We start from the raw sequence: 8,315 nt of genomic DNA on the forward strand, positions 1-8,315 counted from the left end.
TCTCATTGCACAATTCCTCCCATGACACTTCCCTTTTGATTAAAAACTATACTAAATTCCCAGCCTTCTTCTAGTGTCTCATGATAAACTAGTGAGAGCCTTCTTCCTTTTCTACTTCTTTCACTTTTTTTCACAGATCTGATGGGTGGAATGTTCAGTGGATAAAGAATTGGCTGGATGGTCGCATCCAGAGAGGAGTGCTCAATTGCTCAAGGCCCGGGTGAAGATCGGTGACAAGTGATGTCCCTCAAGGGTCCATACTGGGACCAGTATTGTTTAATATTTTTATCAATGATATAGACAGCAGGATCAGGTGCACCATCAACAAGTCTGCAGATGACACCAAGCTGAGTGGTGCTGTTGATATGCCCGAGGGACCTGGACAAAACGGAGAGGTGAGCACAGGTGAACCTCATGAGATTCAAGAAGAGGAGGTGCAGGGTCCTGCACCTGGGCCGGAACAATCTTTGCTGGGAGATGAGGTGATAGAAAGCAGCCCTGTGGAAAAGGACTTCGAGATGCTGATGGATGAGAAGCTGGACATGAGCAGACAGTGTACACTTGCAGCCCAGAAAGCGAATCACATCCTGGGCTGCATCAAAAGATGCACTGCCAGCAGATCCAAAGAGGTGATTCTGCCACTTTACTCTGCTCTGGTGAGACCTCACCTGGAGTAGGGAGCTCTGCTGCCCTCAACACAAGAGGGACATGGACCTGATGGAACAGGTCCAGAAGAGGGCCATGGAAATGCTCAAGGGGATGGAACACCTTTCCTATAAGGACAGGCTGAGGGAACCAGGGTTATTCAGCCTGGGGAAAAGAAGACTCCAAGGACACCTAATAGTGGCCTTCCAGTACCCGAAAAGGGCCTACAGGAAGGCTGGAAAGGGTCTGTTTACAAAGGCCTGTAGCGATAGGATGAGGGTCAATGGTTTGAAACTAGCGAGGAGTAGATTTTGGTTGGACATTAGGGGGACGTTCTTTACCATGAGGGTAGTAGAACACTGGAATGGGTTGTCCAGGGAGGTAGTGAGGCCTCATCCTTGGAGATATTCAACGCCAGGCTCAGTGTGGCTGTCGGCAACCTGATCTAACGGAGGATGTTCCTGCTTACTGCAGGGGGGTTGGACTAGCTGACCTTTGGAGGTCCCTTTCGACTCAAACCATTCTGTGATTCTTGGTGTCATCTGACGTGATCAGTGTTGGGGTTACAGTGACTGCTCTCTGCTCGCATATATATGTGAATAAATGTCTTCTGACTGGAGGACAAGCCTTGCACATGACATGGTGAGTCAAATCTTGCTAGCACCATGTATGTTGGCCTTTGTAAACTCGTATCTGTGCTAGAAGTATCTTACCATTCCAGTTGCACAGACTAGTTGCAGTCACATTGCATTACCAGCATATTCATGTTGTCAGGAAGTAAGTGTTACCCCAAGAGAATTAAAAAATTAACAGTAGAGGGCATTCAACAATTTCTTCTTTGGCATGGCCCCAGAGGACTCCAGGAAGTGATCCATCCTCTCATTGTGTTGCAGATATTGAAGACTCTGCTGTAGCCAACCGAGTATTCACTACAGCTAAGGCAGTGGAGCTCTTCAGGTTTTGGACCTCTTTGCTACATGCTATACCATAAGAGCTACTAGGCTATTATACTTTGCCTCTCAAGAAGAATGTTTTATAAGGGCAAAGGAAACTCTTAACCATTTCTGCATTAGAGAATAAGAGAATAATCTGTGTGCATTTTTGCCTTTTACTGTGAAGGGAACAGGCTTTTAAAATTATGAGTCTATGCTTAATACTTAACTATAACCACATCTAAATGCCTCTAGAAAATACAGGATGAAAAAATGTGGTTAACAAATAGGAAGATAACTAAACAGAAGTATGTCATGTGCGCTGTACAAGATAGTCTTAAAAGGGTTATTCATAAGTCTTTGTGCACAAACATATAAGGACTTGCTTCAGAATCCATTTAAATTAAAAAATGCTTTTCATTTGTCCAGTCCAAAGCCCTGTGATACCACCTGCAAGTGACTAGGATGAACTAACAGCCTAATCCTTAAACATGTAGTGAAATTACTTTTCAGATATTCTGTTGAGAGTTTTAGGGCTAAAAACCAAGACAGATGAAAGCCTTAACTTTAAACTTTCCTTCTATGTCTTCTGTTTATCCACAGTCTTACACTGTTGCAGCAATTTGGGTTTTGTTGCTTTAGGAAATGTAGTTGATGATACTCTGACTGAGTTACTCCTCCTAAAGTACACTATGAAAGATATGCAGGGCAGTGTGTAGGTCGGCTTTTATTTATGACCTATTACTTACCAATGTATTTTAAGCAGTAATTTAAATTAGCTCTATGTGCTTTATTAAATATGATTACTGTGTATTTGTGCTGCAGTATCCCACTGGAATCCTAATGAGGGGCAAAGATCCCATTTGACTGAGTGCTGCACAAATACAAACTAAAATGGTCCACCTTTCAAAGACGTTATAGTCCATATACAAGTGAAGAGATTGCAAGGAGACAGGGATGGAGCAGCCCATGGTGCATGTGATTAAGTGATTGTTTTGGTCAGCATTGTAAGTACAACTTGGAACAACCAGTCCAGTGATTTCTGAGGAATTTGTGAGTTTTATTGTGAATGAGAGTCGGAAGAAGGGATTTAAGGGGAAACAGTGAAGTTTATTTTAGGCACTCCTCATTTAAGACAATGTGGGAGAAAACATATAGGTAGGTGTTCACCAGCAAAGTAACAACTGGGCATGAGATGGCTGAAAGGGAAAAAAACTTTGGTAGAGCAACTCTAGACCCCAGCCTTTGAACTGTGAAGCTGATGGAGAAAGAATGTTTAAGCAGGGAGCAAGTCAGGTAAGAACCCATCTGGGGTAGTCTGAATCAATCTCTGTAGAAGCCATCCCTACTCTGGTGAATGTAGGAGCTGAAGATGAACCATCAGTACCCTCAGCACCTAAATTGGGTGCCTGAGTCAGGAGGTGCAAGTCTTGCTCTTTGCATAGGTCTACCTGTTCCACCTGGAAGGAAATAAAAATATCACTAGAAAACCAGGGCTGCTGGTTTTATGCAGCCCTGACATAAATTCTGACTTCACTGTGAACCGGAGTCAGTTAACACCCACATGTTGTAAAGTATTAGTCATAACTGGATTTTCACTTTTCTCATAAGCCTGTTAAGTATAACTAATTTTACTGTCATGATCTTTAAGATTTTGAATGGCATTGTTTATTGAATAACTGTGGCAGGACATCATCATCTTATGGCCTTTAATATCTGGAATATAGTATAATTTACATGATTCCATTAAACATGTATCAAATTTCAATTTGCCTTTGAGGCTGCTGCCTTTGAATTACAAAAACGTATACAAATTGGAAACAGGGAGAAAAAAAAGGAAAGAGAGAAAGGAAAGAAGGAAGGAAGGAAGCAAGCAAGCAAGCAAGGAAGGAAGGAAGGAAGAAGGAAAAGGAGGGAAGGAAGGAAGGAAGCAAGGAAGGAAGGAAGAAAGGAAGAAGGAAAAGGAGGGAAGGAAGGAAGGAAGAAAGGAAGGAAGGAAGGGAAAGAAAGAAAGAAAGAAAGAAAAGAAAGAAAGAAAGAAAGAAAGAAAGAAAGAAAGAAAGAAAGAAAGAAAGAAAGAAAGAAAGAAAGAAAGAAAGAAAGAAAGAAAGAAAGAAAGAAAGAAAAGAAAGAAGGAAAGAAAGAAAGAGAAAGAAAGAAAAAGGAGAAAAGAAAGAAGGAAAGAAAGAAAGAGAAAGAAAGAAAAAGAAGGAAAGAAAGAGAAAGAAAGAAAAAGAAAAGAAAGAAAAAAGAAAAGAAAGAAAGAAAAAAGAAAGAAAGAGAAAGAAAGAGAAGAAAAGAAAGAGAAAGAAAGAAAGAAAGAAAGAAAGAAAGAAAGAAAGAAAGAAAGAAAGAAAGAAAGAAAGAAAGAAAGAAAGAAAGAAAGAAAGAAAGAAAGAAAGAAAGAGAAAGAAAGAAAGAAAGGAAGAAAGAAAGGAAGAAAGAAAGGAAGAAAGGAAGAAAGAAAGAAAGAAAGAAAGAAAGAAAGAAAGAAAGAAAGAAAGAAAGAAAGAAAGAAAGAAAGAAAGAAAGAAAGAAAGAAAGGAAGAAAGAAAGAAAGAAAGAAAAAGCAAGCAAGCAAGCAAGCAAGCATCAATCAGAGTACTGCTTTAATTTCTTTGTTCAAAGCTACCACGGTTAAGAAAATTTCTTTTTAAACAAAAGAATCAGATCCATTCCTTATGAAAACAAAGTATTTAGAAAAACAAGGTTAGAATGCCACCTGGGGGCTTATATTGCCATAACACTTCACTGAAGATCAGAGCAGCTTGCAATTTGTACTGTCAGGTAAAAAAAAGGAAAAATTGTTTGCTCCATTTTCTTCACAAAGTACAGTCAGACACTTAGGAACTGATGAAGGTGTTATTCCATTTTATGGCACCTGCTTCCTTTGTCCTTCAGCACAAATACAATGCAAGAAATGAGCACTGAAGAAGCAAGCTAAGGTGCTTTCTAAAGGTAAACACAGCACTATGCTCTGTGGAGGATACTCTGCTTCTTTGCACAAATAAATGTAAACTAAACATGAGATACACTAGAATAAGCATATTTATTCACAACGTACAGTAGAAAACACTAGATTACCCCATCCACGTGACAGAGAGGGCTGCAAAGTTCATGGAGGCAGAAAAGTGATCACTCCAGCATAAATAAACTCTGTAATGCATCCAATCTAAGCATGAAAAATAGAAATACAAAGACTATACTTATAATCCATTAAATTAGTATTAAAAGTAAGTCTTTCTTTGGCTTTAATTTAGGGAATTGTGAACCTAGAGTGGTGAGAGTGAGAACTAGTCCAATCTTTTGCCAGAAATTACAACTAAATAAAAATTCTTTTAGAAACACATGGGTAGCCTCTCCCCTCATTATTATTCATCTGCAGTTTTGGTGAACTTTGATGATTTGGACCAGACAGGAGAAGTAAATAAACATTTTGTACACTTAGATGTTAAATCTAACACAATACAATACCCTTCTCCACTGCTTTCCAGTCTTTTAAAATTTTCCATGAAGGATTGAATGGGAGCACTGTGCTATCTAACTCCATCTCACCTTGACTTCCATCAAGTCAGCAGTTCTAGGGCCAAAGACCTGGGAGCTTGGCTGTCCTTGTGGCAAGGTGGACCATAAAGAATGTCTACACCTAGAGGCAGAATTATTGTGTATTTGCCCACATCAGGGATCACGTGATAAACAGAGAAAGAGAATAGCATGAAAAGGTGATCCCACACAATTGGGCAACACATGAGTTTCTGAAGAGGCTTCAAGGGTAGCTGAAGCTATTGACTAGTAGGAGTGATAGAGACTTTTCTTGTAATCCCAAAAATCTGCTAAAATGCAAAATTATTTATTTGCATTTATGTCTGTATCCATGCACTTGTTTGGTCCATGGGCAACTCCAGCAACTCTTGATGGAAGCAGCTGATCCCTTCTTCAGAGAGGATTTTACTCTCACAGACAACACTGAGACTTTTGCTGTGGAGACCTTCTCAGGATACAGAAAGCCAAGTTAATCACCACCCATGGCTGAACTTCCATTCCCTCACAAGTTCATAAAATTTACATCCAGGATCAGCTAAATAAAGCTAGTGTCCCAGGTTTCCATGATTCTTCAGCCACTGAATGAAATGATTAGACATCATGGCCTCGAGCACTGCAATGCAAATAGCACTTAGCTGTGTTATTCCACATCACCCAGGCACATGTCATACCTCTAAAAGGGCCTACAGATTGAAAAGGATAATTTCTCTGCAGGAATAACTGATGTCTGAGCATATGTGTCACTCAACTGACCTGGGGAATACAGAGTTAGCCATATCCCAAGGAGACGGATTTACCCACCACTGAAAATAAGGAACAGCAGAATGGATTTTTATGGCACATAAACTCACCATGGAAGAATGTAACACATGCTGTCCATTGAAATATCAACTACTGGCTGGACTACTTGCTTCTAACTCTGTTTCTTTAATGTGTAAAGTAGAGTGTGAAATTCTTGCAGGTACTTTACAGCTGATACATTTGTATGACATAAGGGAAAATACTCTCTGTATTAGGCATAAATTTTGAAACTGAATCACAATTAACTATATCTCAAAAGTATATATCCTAGAAAGCTATAGAAAATTTTGAATGTTTAAGCTGAGGAAACTGTAATAAGCTTCAGCAATTTATAAGAGAAGCAATGTCAGTGCATTAATCAGATCTTCCCTCTCAGAGAATCACAGAATGGTAGAGGTCAGAAAGGACCTCTAGAGATTCTCTAATGCAACTCACCTGCTAAAGAAGGCTCACCTAGATCGGATTGTACAGGACTGCATCCAGATGGGTTTTGAAAGTCTCCAGAGGAGTCTCCACAACCTCTATGGCCAGCCTGCTCCAGTACTTCATCACCCTCAAAGTAAAGAAGTGTTTCCTTCTGTTTTTCTCCTATATAGATAAGACTCAATTCTGATATACAAATATTAGCTACACAGATCTACACCTATGTGTTTTGTATGTGTGTGTATACATACAGATACCTATGCACACATATATGCAAGTTCATGCAGCAAAACCCTAACCCTAACTTGTCTATTTAAGTGTCTTGATGCATGCAACAAAATAGAGCATTCAGCAATTTAGTAACAGGGCCACAGATGTGCAAAAAGCTTATTAAGCTGAACAAACTGCACTGGGGAATAAAGAAGTTGTTTCTGCTACCAGGAAGTGTACAATAGAGAGAATCACAGAATGGCAGTCACAGAATAATAGAATTATTTTGGTTGGAAAAGACCTCTAAGATCGTTGGGTGCAACTACTGACCTGACACCACCATGACCATTAAACCACATCTCAAGTGCCGTGTCTACAGGTTTTTTGAATACCTCCAGGGACAGTGACTCCACCACCTCCCTGGCCACCCTATTCCGGTACCTGAGCACTCTTTCAGTAAATAAGTTTTTTCTAAATCCAGTCTAAACCTCCCCTGGTGCAACCTGAGGCCATTTCCTCTCATTTTATCACTTGATCCTAAGGAGAAGAGGCTGACTCCCACCTCACTGCAATCTCCTTTCAGGTAGCTGTAGAGAGCAACGATGTAGGGGTTGGAAAGGACCTCTGGAGATCATCTACTCAAACCCCCCCTGATAAAACACTTTTGCCTAGATCAGGCTGCATCCTACCCCTCTTCCCAGGTTTGACTTCACTCCTGATTACCTCCTTCCTCTGAGTGGTGCAAAATGACAGGAAATGGGGATTTTGGTCAGTGCATCTAATGCATCGTCTCTACTGCTCTTTCCTTCTTACAGTCTTCCCTTGCTTCAGAGTGGGGACCCTCCCACATGAGACAGCCCTTTATGAACTTACCCAGTGTGAGTCCTTCCCATGGGCACAGTTCTTCACAAACGTTTCCAGCATGGGTCACTTCCTTGGAGTGCAGTCCTGCAGGAACAGGCTTTTCCAGAATGGGATGTCCACCAGGTGGTAAGTCCTGCCAGCAGGCCTGCTCCATCATGGGGTCCACTCTGTTCAGAGGTGCACAGTTTGTGCCAGAAGCCTGCTCCAGTGTGGGTTTCTCACAAGGTCATATAATCATAGACCCATTTAGGTTGGAAAAGATCTGTAGGATCATTGAGTCCAATCATCACAGCTTCTTTTTGGCATCTGCCTGCTCCATTGTGGGGTCTTCTATGGGCTACAGGTGGATATCTGTTCCACCCTTAACTTTCACGGGCTTCAGGGGGATGGCCTGCCTCACCATGGTCTTCACCACAGGCTGCAGACAGAACTCTGCTCCTGTACCTAGAGCACATCCTCATTCACCGACCTTGGTGTCTGTCTTGAAGCTGTTTCTCTCACATGTTCATATTCCTCTTCTCTGGCTGCTGTTGCATAGTTTATTTCCCCCATTCTTAAATATGTTATCACAGAGGCATTACCTCTATCACTGATGGTCTTGGCCTTGGCTAGAGGTGGGTCCACCTTGGAGTCATTTGGCATTGCCTCTATTGGATATAGGGCAACCTTCTAGTAGCCCCTCTGTAGCCCCTCCCACTAGCAAAACCTTGCCATGCAAACTCAACAGACCATCAAAGTCATGCCAGGTTCTGTGTTAACCATGCAGGAGGAATGTTATGCATTTCCAGCTCCTGTTTTGAAAAACACATTCCAACATGGTTTTTAAAAAGATGGTACAACACCTACAGGCTCCAGATACTGCCATGAAGGCCAAAGATTTGTACTTATCTATAAAGA

This window comes from Indicator indicator, chromosome Z (genome assembly GCF_027791375.1).
Source record: "Indicator indicator isolate 239-I01 chromosome Z, UM_Iind_1.1, whole genome shotgun sequence".
In the NCBI taxonomy this organism is placed as follows: domain Eukaryota; kingdom Metazoa; phylum Chordata; class Aves; order Piciformes; family Indicatoridae; genus Indicator; species Indicator indicator.